General features: G+C 45.8%; 1 protein-coding gene across 3 annotated transcripts in view; it reads left to right on the top strand.

Moving 5' to 3' along the window:
• Positions 1 to 17,905, top strand: part of Mboat2 (membrane bound O-acyltransferase domain containing 2) — a 135,158-nt gene that overhangs the window by 1,197 nt on the left and 116,056 nt on the right. The window lies entirely within an intron of this gene.

The following is a 17,905-nucleotide window of genomic DNA, read 5'->3' as shown; positions in this document are numbered from 1 at the left end:
TCTTAAGGGTTTCCTTTAGAACACAGAATTCCTCCCTCTCTGGCCTGAAGTTGGAGGTGACATCTGGGCTCAACACTGTGCTCACAGCTTTGTGCTCCACTGTTTAAAATAAGATAACGCTGAATTATGTCGAAGGAGGGTTAAACAGTTCTTCCCAGAGTTCAGATCTGAATTCTTTCCTTTATCATACTGGTAACTTTTGATTAATAGTGAAATATCCTCCACATAATTTGAACAGCAGTTGTGTTCAAGGTGTTATGGTAATAGATCATTAGAGTGCCCTAAGTGAGATGATCCTTTTAATACATAGAATTAGTCTTTATTTATTAAGTTGATTGGAATGGAAAGCTTTGGGTATTCTCAGTCCCGTGGAGGAGTCTCACTATTTCCTAAATGGAATTGTGGCACATGACCTTTAGGTGTGTTACATCTCTGACTTAAATAGGTTGTTGCCAGCCTACCAGCAAATGGAGGGCAGGATCTGTTGAAATATTTTTCTTGCTAATGAGAAACAAGAGAGAGGCTTACACCTTCTTATTCTTTTGGGGAGGCAGATAATTGTGTGTTCTCTCTGCCTTAGCTCTACCATGCTAATACCTCTAGATTTCTATAAAGGATCATAACTTTTAAAAGTAATCTAATATTCATAAGCTCCTTTAAACATCTCAGCAGTCCAGAGAAAGTTCTTTGTAGAACTTACGTATGCAGGAGGATCAAGGAAGGTGACTTGAATTGAGATTGTGACTTTGGCTTGGCACCTTGGACAATCTTCATCCTCTGGGGTACTCTGAAGTTTGTGGTACCCCGAGTTTACATAGCCATTTGTATAATACAGTTATTGGCTGTGTGGTAAGCAAGTCTTTTTTTTTTTTTTTTGGTTTTTCGAGACAGGGTTTCTCTGTGTAGCTTTGCGCCTTTCCTGGAACTCACTTGGTAGCCCAGGCTGGCCTTGAACTCACAGAGATCCGCCTGGCTCTGCCTCCCGAGTGCTGGGATTAAAGGCGTTTGCCACCACCGCCCGGCTGTAAGCAAGTCTTAAGAATGTTAGGTTAATACCACACAATCTGTACTTTTTGTAGCGGCAATTATTTCTGTGAATTACCAAAAAGTTGACTCTTAAGTCATTAGCAAAGTTCTTGGAGGTATTAAAACCTCACATGATAAAGTTAGACAGACATTTTAACATTAAGCTAACCAGAGAAGTTTTATGACACGTGAATAGTTGAATCCAAGTTGAAAGGAAGCCCAAGACTCAGCTGTAGTCAAATAATGTAATTCAATGGGGATGGGGTGGGGTGGGGGTGGGGGGTGGGGTGGGGGGACAGGCCAGGAAGTGAAAGACTGTAACTTGCTAGTGTGTTCATTTGGTGTGTGCCAATTAACAGTGTTTAGAAAATTTAGGAAATTATGAAAGCAATTGTTTTAGGAAGTAATAAAATGTGAACTTTTTACTATTGTGTTGACTTGGTACACTTAGAACCCCAGAGTGCCCCTGGCTGCTAAGGTAGCAGGAGGAGATTTTATGTTATCAGGCAAAGGAGCAGAAAGTCTTGCCTTAGGCTCCTGAATCTTTATCTCTACGAAGAATTTCGGAATGACCTTGAGGTAGTGATGTTCAGTAGCCCTTAAATTGAAATAATGGAGTCTGGGCAGTTACAAGATTCTTTACGATAGGAAGTACTTGGCCTCTGATGTTTCTCTCTCTGGGTCCTGCTTCCCAAGTGACTTTATTTCTAATGTAATTCTGGAGGTCTGATTAAAGGGATGTGTGGAGAGGGGGATTTGAGGACTAGCTGTACCAAAGGAAAAGAGCGACTGTGTGAGACCCAGGAGAGGTCAGGTGTCTTCCTATCATGGGACTTGTGTTCCTTACAAGTTGCTGATGTGGGCTTTTAGAGTCCACAGCAGGTACCAAAAAGAAACTAAGAATAATGTCCCAGATGACCAGCCTATATATAATGTATTTCAGCATCTTCTACCGTCTATTACATCTGCTTTGCCTTGCTCTGAGTTGTCATGAGATTGCTTTCTGGTTGTGACTCTTTTTACCTTCCTTTCTTCCTCCCTCCTTACCCCTCCCCCCACGATGCTAATTACTATGAAACTGGGGTAAATAGCCAGGCTAGTACTCTGGGCAGATGAACTCTAACAGACAGTACTCTAGTTAGAGATGAGCCTTGGAGCAGCCCTCGACCCAGCAGTCATTGGTCTATAGATCATGTGACAGACTCTTGAGATAGGGAGAAGACAAGTCGTGGGGACTCTTGGTGTTCTGAAACATTTGAAGGAAGGGGAAAAAGATGGGTGGGGAGGAGCTGTTAGGAGTCCAGTGGTAACCATAATGCCCCACTTTTGAGAGTCTGTGAAACTTTCCCATGAATCCCACGTCATTCAGTAGAATCCTCATACCCCCGGAAGTCAGAATTCAAATCTGAATTCACATTCACATGCACACGCACCCATGTGTGTGCTCTTGAGTGTGTTTGTTAGCTTTACCGTGGGAGGAGTGCTTTGAATGTATCTTTGTTTCAGAACTGATCCTCTTGGCAGTGAAAGTGAGGATGAGAGAGAACCGTCTGAAGTTCCAAGTATCAGTATGCTGTTGATCATGGTTGGGATGGGGGAAGAGTGTGTGTGTGTGTGTGTGTGTGTGTGTGTGTGTGTGTGTGTGTGTGAAGTGGAAAGGCTTAGGAAATCTTTGCTCTTTTTGGTCAGTTTGTTGATTGACTTTTCCTCCTAAGTCCCCTTCTCCCTCACGCAGACAACCAAAGAAGTGGCATTTTAGGGAAGAGGTAGCTTAAGGTTGGCTTTTGAAGTCCCCTGATAGGTCTGAACTGTGACGAATCCTTTCACAGATGAAGGAAATGAAGGGACTGTTGTCTAGGTTGACAATGCAGTAGAAGGTTGCGTGCTCTAGGGTGAGCTCCGGGCTGCCTGTGGAGCTTCTCTGTCTTGCTCTGCCCACTACTGAAGAGCTTGACTAGTTGTACACTTGAAAGGGTCCGTCTCTATCATAAGGACCTGGAAGCAGTGACAGGAGGTGGGGAAGAATCCTTCCAGCCAGGAAGGGATGTGGGTCTGGAATCACCCTGTCCCTGAACAGTTTTAGAAATGTCACTTCATATAAATGCTGCTTCCTGTGTAAAATGGGTGCCGACCTTAAAGCCCCATGACTTTGTGTTTAGGAACTGATAAAGAGGCCCGAAACGTGGAGGGATATAAATCAAGAGTTAGGGGAGGAAAGTGGACTAATAATTTGAGGAAGTTTGAGCAGTAAAGAGTTGAAGCTGCCTGAAGTTTAACCTGAAGGAGAAGACACATGCCCTGAAATGCTGTTAAATGTCAGGTCCCTGTATTCTGCCCCCGCCTCTTCATTAACATTGTTAGTGTGGCGGTAGGGGCTTGGGGTTCCCTGAGTAGGGTCGGGGTCTTGCTCTGCCCACTGCTTGCTTTTGGGCAGTTACTGTGTTTGCTTGTTCATGGCTCTCTCTCTCTCTCTCTCTCTCTCTCTCTCTGTCTCTCTTGCTTTAGATTTTTTTTTTTTTTGGTAGGATCTCTGTAGCCCTGACTGTCCTGGAACTCCCTCTGTAGACCAGGCTGGCCTCACACTCAGAGATCCGCCTGCCTCTGCCTCCCTAGTGCTGGGATCAAAGGTGCACACCTCCACACTGGGCTGTATTGTGCCTTCTTAAGTCCAAATTTCCTTAGAAATTAGAGTAAATAAATGCTGTGCCTTCATAGATTGTTGTAAAATACATAATCGGTGTAACCACCTGACTCCCATAGATGTTTGATGCACAGTTTCCCCTTAATTATGAAATTCTTGGATTTTATATTTTCATTTTGAGAATTGCATTTTTAATCTTCAGGACTTCCTTGGAGAAGGACACTGGGAAGCTCTGGTCAGGTTTTGTATCCACACAGTGATTGAAGTAGGATGAACACCTACTTGTAAATTTGGAGTTAAACATGTCTTTGCTGCCTCCTGACTGCTTCAGAGTTCTTTGTGACTGATAGTGTTCCTTCCGATGGTCCTGCCTGTGGAGGTGCAGATAACCCTGGTCTCTGCTCACTAGGTGAGGCGCCGCTGACGGGAAGTACTCAAAGTCCCTCACACGGCTTTTGCTTGCCGCCCAGTTTAACAGGTGGGATTCTGCCACAATCGAATTTTGTAGGATTTCTTTCAAAATACGAGCCTCAGAAGAGAGAGCGTTCAGTGATGCTGGGAATGAGATGGGTGAAGAGTGAAACCCTTCAGTCGCTGGAAAAGCTGCTGTGTGGAGGGTTAGAATTGGGGTTCAGGAGGCTCCAATTCACAGGTACCAGCCGCATGTCTCTCTCACTCCTCAGTGTCAGCAATGACATGTCCCTCTCATTGCTGATCAGAAAGCGAGCCATCCTTCCCAGCCCATCTCCGGAGCACCTACATACAGGCCCTTGCTGATCTCCTCTCATGTGACCGGTTTCTTATTGGAACTGGGAGCATTGTAGGCGTGGCCAACTTCTGCAGTGTATGTTCAGCCTGCTGTTGCGTGTGCCCCTCAGGTTCTGGTAGATAATAAGAAGTGCTTAGGAAGACGTGGTAGGCATGAGGAAAGCAACAGGGAAGCATGGGATTTCCAGATCAGTTGCCCCATGTGTGCAGGGATGAGGAAGGAAGGGGCAGAGCCCCAGGAGGAGAGCGGTTGAGGAGCAGGGTGCTTGCAGGAGGGAAGGTGTTGAGGTCTCTGACCGAAGGGCTCAACCTGGAGTGAGTCTGGGGGGCCTGGCATCTCTCCCCTTCCTCTCATCCTTCAGAGGATGGGATGATGCTCTGGGGGCACAGGACAGAGCCAGGAGGGGATTTGGAGGGACACATAGGTACCACCCAGGACCATGACCACCCAGCTTCTCTGTCCCTGAAGGATACAGGATGAGCTCCGGCCGGCCCGGGACACACCTTCCCATAGTCTCTTCCTCTCCGCACAGCTGGAGAGATAAGTGGATTCTTCCCTTTTCATCCTCCTGCTTCCTACTCACTCTTACGAACCATTGTCCTTGGGCCCTGCCTCTGACACTAATAGACACATCCACCCGCAAACTTGGAAGAGTGTGGCACTTACCTGTCACTTCCTCATTTATAAGTTGTCAGGGCTTCCCTGTTGCCGCTGCGTGGCTTTCCACAGTGTGGCTGAGACCATTTGTGTCAAAATCACTTGGGGCTGTCACAAAAAAAAAAAAAAAAAAAAAAAAAAAAAAAAATGGTGTTCCCTGGCTCTAGCCAGTCCTAGAAATGAGGGCCAAGGAACCTACATTTTGACGGCCCCCTCCCCCATATTCCCCATCCCCATCAGAGGAGGAGATCTGGGTCAAATGTTTCAGGTACTTCTTATAACTAAAAGGTTATAAAACTACAGTGTATGGGGCTGGAGAGATGGCTTAGTGGCGAAGAGCACGTACTGTTCCGGAGGACCTGAGTTAGGTTTCCTCTACATGCACCTGGCGGCTCAAGGCCTCCCGAACTCCCAGCTCCAGGGGATCCCGTATCCTCTTCTGGACTCCAGAGGTGCCTGTATACACACGGTACATAACCACACAGACACACGTGATTAAAAATGAAAAAGATAAGAAGCAGAGCTTAGCACTTAGCCTAACGGTAGGCTGCTTCCCTAGCATGCAAAAGGCCGTGGGTTTGATCCCCAGTGCTGAGAAAACAGGAAACAAACAAACAAAAAATGGTGGGAGTATTCTTTAAGTATTTAATAAAGTAAGGCATAAACCCCAGTACACAGTGCAGTCCAGTAGTTTGGTAATCATAGGAGTAGGAAAACATAAGATTCCTAATGTACTCTCGGCCATGTGACCCCGCCACAGGACAGTCATGACTGTAGGCACAGCTTCATATGTAGAAAGTGCTGGAAGTCTACTGGTGACCTTCTGGCCTTGGGGGAGGACCCACTCCATCCATTCTCACTGTATGGTCTGAGAAACATTGGCCTAAGGTCAGGCCCACAACCTATGAAGGATGGCCGTTGGATGCCTTGCCCTTCACAGCACCCATGTGCCTTCCTGCTGACCAGGAACCTCCTCCAGAGCCGTGTGTGGAAAGTGTGGAAAGAGAGCTAATTCTCTCCTCACCTGCTGTTGCTCAATGTCCTTGTGTAATCGTATACACTTTCCTCAGGACGTTTCCCTTTTTATTTGAACTCTCTGCGTTAATGAAGCCGTTTCTTTTCCTGCCCCAAGTCCCCTGCACCCTGTTATGTCTGCCAGACCTTTTTAGTATTTGTCTGATGCCCGTGTCTTCCTGAGGATGTCTTCATGTCCCTTGCATTCCTTCTAGGCCTCCTGTACGTGCGATACATCTGTGTTGGTGACACACACCTACTTTTATGTCTGTGTCATCCTCCTGCAGCGGGTTATGAGCGATCTGGGTGGACTGGCCACTTGCACCCCTCTTAGAGAGCTGCCTCTCTTGTTCGGTGCAGCCGCTCTGTCATGAGGCCAATGCCGCAGAAAGTGCCCAGAGAAGAGAGAGCCACTACCAACCTGCACCATTTCCACTCTGTGTCCTCCACGGCTGGTCTGCCTTGCCGGCCTCTTGGCCTCTTCCCTCTGGCTCTTGTCAAAGGTTCATTTCCTTCTGTCTCTCAGAAGCAGGCTGTAGAGCGGTCCTTCTGATCTCCTGGGGCTCTTCCATGCCCTTGTTATTCAGGATCTGTAACTGGCCTTGTGTCCCTCCCCCTAGAATCCGCTCTGGTGGCACCTGTAGCATTTAACTTGGCTTATTCCTTATGGCACTGTAAATTCCTTAGGGATAGGGCCTGCTGTCTCCTGCTCAGGACCCCCCTTGTGTGATGGGATTGTGGACCAACTGGCACCAGTGTGACGAAGGCCTCAGCCTAGACTGTGACGGACAGTCTGACGGTGAGCTTGGCAAGCTCCTCATCTCTGTAAGCTTTGGTGTCTTTCTTTCCTTTTTGTTTTGTTAGGCAGGGTCTCACTATGTAGCCTTGGCTATTCTAGAACTCACTATGTAGACTGGGCTGGCCTCAGACTCCTTTATAAAGATGACTGTCTATGCCATCTGAGTGCTGGGATTAAAGGCGTCCGCCACCGTGCCCAGCTCCGTTTCATTGTTGATCAAATGGAGTTTACTACAGTAAGAGTGGGTGGGCATTGCAGATATAAGCAAGTAAAGGCCAGTGCACAGGGCTGTGAATATTACTAATGTCTCAGGCTGTCTTCTGAGGTACTGGGTGGGGGGTGGAGGGTGGGGTTGGGCACATCTTGTATGTGACTTCAGTCTAGCCCTTGGATTCTTCAGAACCCTTTCAGCCATCCTTTAGATAAGTGTATGCCAGTCAGCATGGGGGATGCCATCCATGTGGTGATTGTTACACTCAGAACTCTGCAGCCCTGGGGAGTTGCTGGCCAGGGAGAGGAGGCGTCCCATGGGTCCTCATCAGGGCATCAGAGAGGCTGGGTTCTCACTGGCTGTGTTCAGGGCATTTCCAGTAAGCATATCACCTTCTCTGCTCCCTCCAAGGGTGGCCCCACTTCCCTGGCTGGAAGCTGCCCTCTGTCTCTTAGAGCTGGTGTGTGGCCTAGATAGTGGAGTCTCCGTAGTCAGGCTTCCTGAGGGGCAGCTCAGAAGATCTCTGTTAGTGGGCACAGACCTTTTGACCGACTGTTAAGTTTCTTTCCAGTAGGCACTAGGGGCTGAAGTCAGGCAGAACGTTGAAGATGAGCAATGGCAGAGGAGCTGGAAATAACCGTAGCTGTCAGTGTGTTCTCAGTCAAGAGATGGGGCTGCTTGGGAAGAGCAGCTTTATCGACATGTTCATCTGGAGACTGAGATAAAAGAAGCCTTCAGATGGCACAGTCGTCTTTGTAAGGAACACAGTGCCGCCGATTTTAATGCCCCGCGCCTGTTATAAAGCAAGGCCCTCCAAAAGGACTCCATTGCGGAATGTCCGGGTCCCCTACAGCACCTGTTTTCACCATCCCATCTAGTCCAGAGCAAGCCCAGTGTGTGGCCAGCAGCTGGTGAGGGATAGGCCGGTGCTTTCAGGTCATCCCAAAGGAACGAAGTCACTGGTGTCCTTGGGGCCTGAAGAAAGTTCTGTTCAGCTGACCGGTGGCGGATTTGACACATGCTCTGACCAACTCTCCTTGGCCTTCACGTTAGTTTCCAAACCATGTATCTGCCGGTGCTCAGTAGTGACGAGGTAGAACAGATCTAACTTAATACTTAAATACTTAAAACTTAAAATTTCAGGGTAAATGTGCTGCAACCTATGGCAAAGTTCTAGAAGTTACCCAGTGATAGAAGATGGTGTGAAACTAGATGTACAGCGATCTCTGGGGGTTGTGGTTGGTGGTGAGGTGTCCCTGTAGCATAGGTTTTTCCAAGGTGTCCATGGCCTGCTGTCTGGAAAGCTTCCTATGCAGCTGGAGTGGGACACCCCTCTCCACCCTCGCTAATGGTTGCTGCAAAGGAATGTTGGCTTGGTGCCAAAGCTGACTTTTCAAAGGGAAGCTGGGAATTTGGATTTTCAATGGAAATATGATTTTTAAATTTTTGAATAAAAATTTTATGGTTTTTCATTTTTAAGTTCCAGCAGCATATCTAGATCAGGTTTAGCTAATTAGCCACTTGGAATTACGAGTTTCTGTTACGGTTTATGTTCTGAAGTGTGCTCCTGTGTTCTAAGGCTTAAGAACTTTGACAAAGCGGATTAAAACTAGGGAGGGCGGCGATGTCGGGGAACAGCCCTCATAGTTCACCATTTAGTAATTTCAACCCTGAGTTACCCCAGGAAGTTTCTAGTTAAATTGTATTTGACTGAAATGGTCATACCTTAGATTTCATCTTGAAAGTTAATATCCTACTAAAATGGAGGACTAAATTTTATGCTGTTATTATTTTTATTCACTTTGCAGATCTGGTATTATAATTATTAATCATTGTCGAGACTATTTTTTTTTTTAAATTTTCTTTCAAGACAGGGTTTTTCTGTGTAACAGTCCTGGCTGTCCTAGAACTTGCCTTGTAGCCCAGGCTGGCCTCAAACTCACAGAATTCCACCTGCCTCTGCCTAACCAAGTGCTGGGACCAAAGGCGTGCGCCACCACACCCGGCAATGTTTAGACTATCTTGGGCTATATATAAGGCATTTCCGAAAGTCTAGCTAGTGAAAAATTAAGTACTGTTTGGAAAGGCCTTGAGTCTACTAAGCCTTTGTCGGTATTTCCAGTTCCTCTTGAGTGTATGTTGATTTGGGGCCAGAATGTTTGTGTCATGTGATAACTGCTTAGGCTTTGGAGTTTAAGTTTAATCCATGGCCTGCCTCGCTGTTGAGTGCTGGCATGCCTTTTTAAATACTAAGTCTGACACAGCTGTTCATATTAGCCGCATCCCCAGAATAGACGTGACAGAGATTTTTGGTGTGTCAGTAGAGGACAGGGTAGGGAGGGACCCTTAGCTAGCACCTGGTGTGTCTAGAGATAATCGAGGCCTCCTCAGTAGGGAAGGACAGTCCCTGGGGCTGGAAATGCTGCCCCTGTCCATTCTGTCAAGCCAGCTAGTTACGTCCTCTCCTTTTATTCTTGGAAGATACTCTCGAGCTGCATAATAATTTGGCATCACAGCCTGGACTTGGGTGAGTGGAGATGCTGATATATTCAGCATCATGAGAGAGTGGGGCATTGAGTATTGTTGAGCTGGGTGGCCGCTAAGATTTGTGATAATGGATTGGGGAAGGATTCATTTCTCAAGACTGTTTCTTTAGAAGATATAAGAAATATAAAATAGTGGAGAAGTAGGAAGTTCCACAAAGGTGCTCAACGTAGATTTTGAGTCTTACCACGTAGAACTAAAAAGTGGTGTGTAATTTTTGTTATTATTTCTTTATTGTTTTTAAGAGTATGACATTGGGTAGGAGATATTTCAGTCCATTTTTAAAAATTCCTACTTGGAATATCAGAGCTAAAAGATGTTAGAGACTATTTCACCTATGAAAAAATAGCCTGGGATAGTGCCAGAAGGCTGGCCTTGGATTCTTTTTCTCCCTTTTGTATTTTGTCGAAAGCATAAACCTCTAGAAAATGATGACCATTAGAAGACTGTTGCTGGTTTTATCCCTAACTCCAGATCTGGTGAACGTACAGTAGGGGAGTGTTAGCTTATGAAATGAAGGAGAAAGGCTGTGTCAGGTCAGTTTGCCCTGGCTAGACAGGTAGCATGGGCCAGCAAGCCAACAACAAACACCTCAGCTCCACCAGGGCCAGGACCGGAAAGGAAAAGGAAATGCTTTGTGTCTTGTTAATGTACCAGGAAAGATAGGCTATGGTGGAGCATGAGCTCAAGTAGACTGCCTCGGACAGAGGGCTGACCTCTGACCAGAGCCGCCGTCCTGGACCATGTACATTTGCCAAGTGTTGTCTGTGTGGATGTTGGCCGATTGTAACCTGATGGGTTTGGTTGTTACTTGAGATGGCGAGAATGACCTTCGGCTGGTAAAGACGTGGCTCTTCTTGTCTATTGAGTACTGAAAGTCAGTGCTAAAATCCAGGAGTGGGGGTAAGTCCTGCAGAGATACAGAGAGCAGGAGCGTGCTTAGTGGATGAGAAAGACTGACAGATATTTACAGCATGTGAATCAGAGTCAGAAGACAGTTGTGTTGGAGTTGGACAAGGCTGCCATATCAGTGACTCTGAGAAAGGTCCTGTGCATGTGTGTGTGTGTGTGTGTGTGTGTGTGTGTGTGTGTGTGTTGTGTGTGCGTGTGTCATAAACAGTGCACACTGATGTTATTTCTGCTCCACCTGCTGATGAAAGGTCCCTGTTTCATTGGACAGGTGTTAGCAGCCAGGTTGAGGCTGGCTCACCTAAGGCAGCTGGGTTTGTATTCGAGTCCCCTGCAGCCCTTGTTAAAACAGTGGTTTTCCATAATGGTTGTACTAATTTACATTTCCACCCACAGTGTGCTAAGATTCCCTTCCCCCACTTGGATCTCTTGTCTTCTTGATGATAGCTCTTCCTGCCAGAGGGATGTGGTTTTGATTTACATTTCCTTGATGAGTGATGTTGAACATTCGTAGTAAAAGAATTTAAAATGGAATAACAGTATCATCCAGCACTTGTACAACTGTGTATAAATCCAGAGGAAATGAAATCTGTATGTTGAAGAAACATCTGCATTCCCATGGTTATTGCGGCATTAGTCACAATAGCCAAGAAATGGAAACACCCCAGGTGTCCATCAATAGATAAATGTAGGAAGAAAATGTGCTACATATACACACGGGGATACTGTCTACATATATACACAGGGGGATACTGTCTACATATACACAGGGGGATACTGTCTACATATACACACACAGGGATACTGTCTACATATACACACACAGGGATACTGTCAACATATACACAGGGGGATACTGTCTACATATACACAGAAGGATACTGTCTACATATACACACAGGGGGATACTGTCTACATATACACAGGGGGATACTGTCTACATATACACACAGGGATACTGTTACATATACACAGGGGATACTGTCTACATATACATGGGGATATTGTCTACATATACACAGGGGGATACTGTCTACATACACACAGGGGGATACTGTCTACATATACACAGAAGGATACTGTCTACATATACACAGGGGATACTGTCTACATATACACAGGGGGATACTGTCTACATATACACACGGGGATACTGTCTACATATACACAGAAGGATACTGTCTACATATACACAGGGTACTGTTACAATACACAGGGATACTGTCTACATATACACACAGGGGGATACTGTCTACATATACACAGGGGATACTGTCTACATATACACAGGGGATACTGTCTCCATATACACACAGGGGGATACTGTCTACATATACACACAGGGGATACTGTTACATAACACAGGATACTGTCTACATATACACACAGGGGGATACTGTCTACATATACACAACAGGATACTGTCTACATATACACACACAGGGATACTGTCAACATATACACAGGGGGATATGTCTACATGTATACATATACATGGGAATATTGTCTACATATACACACAGGAATACTGTTTAGCCATAAAAAGAGTGACACCATGTGATGTACAACAATGTGGATAAACTAGAGGATGTTATTTTCAGTGAAATAAGCTGGTAATAGAAAAGAAATAGTAGCTGGAAGTTTCTTCGGTCCCCAGGTCGGGACGAATCTCTCCCACCCACGGTCCTGCAGCCACTTATAAAATAATCACTCAGAGGCTTATATTAATCACAAACTGTATAGCCTATAGCTTCAGCTTCTTGCTAGCTAGCTCTTATAACTCAACCCATTGCTATTGATCTATATGTTGCCATGTGGCCATGGCATCACCTGTCTGCTGGTATCCTGTTGCTCCTTCCGTGGTAGGCTGGTGCCTCTCCCAACTCTGCCCTCTTTCTCTCTCTGTCTCTGCTTTGATTTCCTGCCTGGCTGTAAGATTTCTTGCCATAGGCCAGAACAGCTTTATTTATTAGCCAATGGGAGCAACACATATTTACAGTGTACAGAAAGACATCCTGCAGCAAGAATTGCTGTGTGGAGTCACCCAGATGTGGAATCTGAAAAAACTGCACCTCATAAAAGTTGGGAGTGAGCTGGGTGGTGATGGTGCATGCCTTTAATCCCAGCACTTGGGAAGCAGAACCAGGCGGATCTCTGTGAGTTCGAGGCCAACCTGGTCTACAGAGTGAGATCCAGGACAGGCATCAGAACTACACAGAGAAACCCTGTCTCAAAAAACCAAACAAAACAACAAAACAAAAAGTTGAGAGTGGATACTGGTTCTCGCAGGCTGGGATGGGTGTGATGCTAATCAATGGTTATGGTTAGCAGGGAGTATGAAGATTGATGTGCTGCTACACAGATGGTAACCATAGGCAATGGTAACGGACTGGGTATTTCAGAAAGCCAAAAGGGCAAAGTTTTGATGTTTGCACCATAAAGAAATGATGTTTGAGGAGGTGGACACACATGTAATCTAAATGAAACTGTATACAGTGCCTGTGGGTAGTGAGCTGTTACATGGTACGCTTAAAAAGTTTTCATGTGTCAGTAAAGATCAAATTTAAAGTCGGTATCTGGGCCGTAGCATCGGGGGTTCTGATTCAGCGAGCCTGGCCTGGAGACGGCTGATACTGTGTCTTAAATGTCACAAGTGATGCCGTGAGAGTTCCCAGACATTCTGAGGAGAGAAAGAGAGGGTCCCTCTTCTGTCCGAGGTCATTGCACAGACATTCACGTCTGCTTGTGTTGCTTTGCAAGGCCTTTGTCACATGGAGCTGGAGCACAGTGAGCCGGAGGGGTGGTTAGGAGCCCTGGCCAGCCGCAGCCCTTACAGCAGAGCAGCAGGGCAGACTCACCACACCCTCGACTCATCAGGCGAGTGTGTGTATGAAAACAGGTGTGCTGCGTAGGCCGAAGTATACATTGTTCTGGCTTCCCAGAGCAAACGTATAGCTTGCAGGGAGATACAGTGTGTGTGCAGTAATGCAGGCTCACTCCTCCAGCTAATATTGGTCCCATGCTAGACTTTGGAGTTTCAGAGAGCTGAGAAAGAGTAGGCAGGGTCTGATGGTAGAGCTAGTTAAAAAAAAACAAAACAAAAAAAAAACAAAAAACAAAAAACAAACACGGGCTAGAGTGATGACTCCTCGTTTATTTTGCTTGACCGAGGTTCGATTCCCAGCAACCACAGGCAGCTCACAATTGTCTGTAACTCCAGTCCTTTGAGAGTTTTGTGGCATCTGAAGGCACCCTGTATGACCAAGGTACACAGACAAGCATGCAGAGGAAAATATCTGCATACCTAAAACCAAACCAAACCCATGGCACCTAAAATCCAGGAGCCAGCCTATGCTTGCCAGGTGGGAGGTACTTGATCCTCGATTTCTCTGTGGGCCCGGCAAGTGCCCTGTGAATGTCACTGTCAAGCACCTTTTCTGCCGACTGCCTGTTTGCATGAATAAGGTTTCCTCTGGGAAACCTCTGGTGGGTGGTGGGCTGGCTTCTACTCGAATGCCCCTGTGCATGCCAAGCCTGTTCCCATTATCAGGGCATCCAGTTCCATTTCTAGGAAGTTGTAATTGCTTGCAAACTTTCTGGATTAATCCGTAAGTGTCCTAAGTAAGCCTTCTAGAGAGTTGGAGATCTCTGATTCTCATCAACTGCAGCTGGCTTGTTACAAAGGACTGCATTTTAGTGGGTGAGGTGTCAGTGTTCAGGGTTTTCTCATGCGGGGACATTTATATCTCTAGGGGTGGGGTCAACCATCTGAAAGTCAAGTGTTTGAGCATTATATACTCATTTGAAAAATTAATCGATTTGCCTTTGTTGTTGACTAAAATGTACTAAAAAGACCAACATGGCTGACTTAGCACTGAGCACATTGCCAAAACCAATTCTGAGGAGACATGCCCCAGACATCCTTTCTGCAGAGTTGGTGGGCTCCTATCTGAGCTAGCTCATGTGAGCTAGGGAAAGAAGAGTGGACTTCGGGGGGAAAGCATTGTCAAGACTGTTCAAAGAGGGGCTCACAGATCCTATAGGGGTCCGGTGTCTCCCCGCCGACATGAAAGTTGACGTGGAGTAAAAGCATTGTCCAGGCAGATGGCAAAGGGGTCTTTGTCTTCAGCTCCTGGAAATGGTCGGTAGAGCCCTCTCATTATTTCTGCAAATACTAGTTGTCTTTTGTGGATCCAGACAACAGTAACGATTCGTCAATCACTCTTGTTCTCACTGTTGACTTGGGGTTTAGTTAGAACAATTCATGTTTAGGTTGCCTCAGCGTCCCTTAAACTTTTCCCTTTCTTCTTCGCATTTCTTACACTTTCTTTTCTTTTCTTTCTTTTTTTTTGTTACGCATGAATTTGAGTTGTTTCTCCTTTGTGAAATTGTGATGGCAGAGGTACCGTGTTGCTTTTAACTCACAAGATAAGGAGAATTCACCCACAGCTTTTTTTTATGAAGGGCCATTTTCACGACAAGTGGAACTAAAAAGCGAAGGCAGTTCCTCACATTTATTTAATGCTAGCACGTGAAATGTTCACAAATGGGAGTATTAGGGACAGTAATTTTACATGAAAATAAATGTGCCTCGAAGGATCTGAGGCTTCCCTAACCATAGCTTCCTCCTTAGTTACTGCAGAATTTTATTCTTGCAGACACAAGTAGGTTTGTATTTTAACTGGTAGCATTTGAATATATCAGTCACAAAGGTGATTTGCATGCTGAATTACATACATAATGATTAAGTATATTTAGAGCTAATACTTGTATGTTAACAATAGACATGAATGGTGTACATTGTTTATATTATTACTTTGTGCCTTCGGAAATGATGGCAGCATGTGCTGTCTAGATGATCACTGATCTGTATGGGATTAGGAATTGTTTGCAGTGATCAGGAAGCAAGCAGTAGCCAGAACCAGAGTGAGAGTGGAGTGGTGGACCCGGGCTGAATAACAGCCACACCAAACCTCAGTTCATCTGAAAATTAAAAGTGAGATGGAGTTAGGTATTTAATATTTTAACTCCTCTATAAGGTATTGAGACATTCACTCTTACTGCTTTAGTAGGGAGCTGAATTTACTTTGTATTTTTTAAAGTCTGATACAGAAAGTCATGTCTCTTTATTGTATAAAATACAAAGACAGCTAAATAAGAAAGTTCCAAAATCTTACATTATCCTTCATCTGGAGACAGTTTCATTAACTTACTAAAATACTGTGTGTGTGTGTGTGTGTGTGTGTGTGTGTGTGTGTGTGTGTGTGGTGTGTGTGAGTGTGTGTGTATGTGTGTGTGGTGTGTGTGAGTGTGTGTATGTGTGTGTGAGTGTGTATGTGTGTGTGAGTGTGTGTGTGTGTGGTGTGTGAGTGTGCGTGTGTGTGTGTGCGTGTGCGTGTGCGTGTGTGTGTGTGTGTGTGTGTGTGTGTGTGTGTGTGTTACAGAGCAAAGACAGGAGGAACAAATGTGCAGAACTCCGCACACCGGAAAACCGAGCGAAGCTAAGGGTGACAGGGGTCCTGCGTGGATTCCCAGCAGAGGACTGGAGGGTAAAAGCCAGTGTCTGCGTGAGGCCTGGGGTTCAAGCAGACCTTACAGACTTCTTCAGTTTTATGTGGACAAAGGGAGAGTCACTGTCCATCAATGCTTACTTATTCTTTACAAGATGAACTATCCACACAGGGCTTCACTATGTTTAATCCAACAATAACGTCTCCCACTTTGCTATTACTTTTTAATTAGAAAGTGTACTCTATTATTAAAATGTGCAGAGTAGCCATTACTCACTACCTGCTAATAAAAAGAAACACAGTAAAACACGGATCAGAGGTAGTATTTGGGGTTTGTGTCATTTTGTTTGACTAGGGTTCTTTGATTGATCAGCAGCTATTTTAACTGTCATCGTTAAAAGCCTTGGTTATTAATAATGATTATCAATTATTCACCATCAAGCCAACACCAGCGAGTCAAGTGCTGGGGACTTGAAAGGTAATGAACAGTCCCTCTCCTCTCCATCTAAAGAGTGATAGAATAATATCACAGTCCAGTACAGCACTCTGAGAGCAGGGGTCTAGACACACAGTCACCCCGGCTAAGAGTCCTTCAGCGCCCATTCCATTCCAAACCCTCTGTCCACTTGTCCTCGTCCTAACCACTCGCCCCAAGCACTGCTCGTTGGCAGGAACCCGCTGTTCCCTAGGTCCTGAGCTCCTCTCAAATCTCTCTTCCATGTCTTGCTTCTGGCCCCTCTGGGCACTTCTGCCTCCTCCCTGGCCGTGAGGAGCGGCTTCATCTCCTGGGTTTTCTCTGTGCTCCCCAACTTGCAGAAGGTTCTTCTTTCAGCTTTCTACGGAAGCTGTGGTCCTTCTCTGAGGAAGCCCACAGGCGCCCCCTTGACATGCAGTGGGTGAGGTAAAACTTAGGGGGCCAAGGGTCCCTCTGTGGCAGCAATTACTGCATGTCGTTCTGTCTGGGTTTCTTCAGGGTTTTATGAACGAGGCTGAGGATGGGAGCCGTGCCTGTCTCTCTGACTGACTTTAAAACTGTCCAGAGACAACATTCCTAGACCTCTAACCCCAGCGCTGCCACCATCTCCACGTCACACTACGAGAACTGTGGCTTCTCCACCGTGGAGCACTATGGAGTGACTTGCCTCAGGCTTCTGGCCTCTCTAACACTTGGACCTACTGTCTCTCAGAGAGCAACATGAGATCCCAAAGTTGATTATTAACAAGGAAGTTAATGCTAAAACAAGACGCTTGCTAGTCACTTATGTCTGGCTAGCTTTAAGAAATGAAACTGAGGCCAGGTGGCGGTAGCGTACGCCTTTAATCCCAGTCCTCAGGAGGCAGAGGCAGGCGGATCTCTGTGAGTTCGAGGCCAGCCTGGTCTACAGAGCGAGATCCAGGACAGGCACCAAAACTACACAGAGAAACCCTGTCTCAAAAAACAACAACAGCAACAACAAAAAGAAACCTAAAATAAATCATTTTACCGGGTTCCTAATCCAGGATTGTGCCATGACCAGACACACCTGTGGAAAAAACATGCCAATAAGACCAGGAAGAAGAGCAAGAGGACAAGAGAGTCTACGGTGATGCCGGAGAGTTGGAAGGAATCTCCATCATGGGAAAGTAGTAGTCACAAATATCTTAGAGAGGTAGCCACACAAGGCAACAACATGGTGCTATGGGATGCTCTGTATGGCAAATGTGTTGTTCTGATTGGTTAGTAAATAAAACACTGATTGGCCAGTAGTCAGGCAGAAGTATAGGTGGGACAAGGAGGAGAAGAATTCTGGAAAGTGGAACGCTGAGTCAGAGACACTGCCAGCCA

The sequence above is a fragment of the Peromyscus leucopus genome, chromosome 22 (genome assembly GCF_004664715.2).
Source record: "Peromyscus leucopus breed LL Stock chromosome 22, UCI_PerLeu_2.1, whole genome shotgun sequence".
NCBI classification, from domain to species: Eukaryota; Metazoa; Chordata; class Mammalia; order Rodentia; family Cricetidae; genus Peromyscus; species Peromyscus leucopus.
The sequence above is the reverse complement of the archived record's forward strand: the minus strand, read 5'-3'. Positions and strand labels throughout refer to the sequence as shown.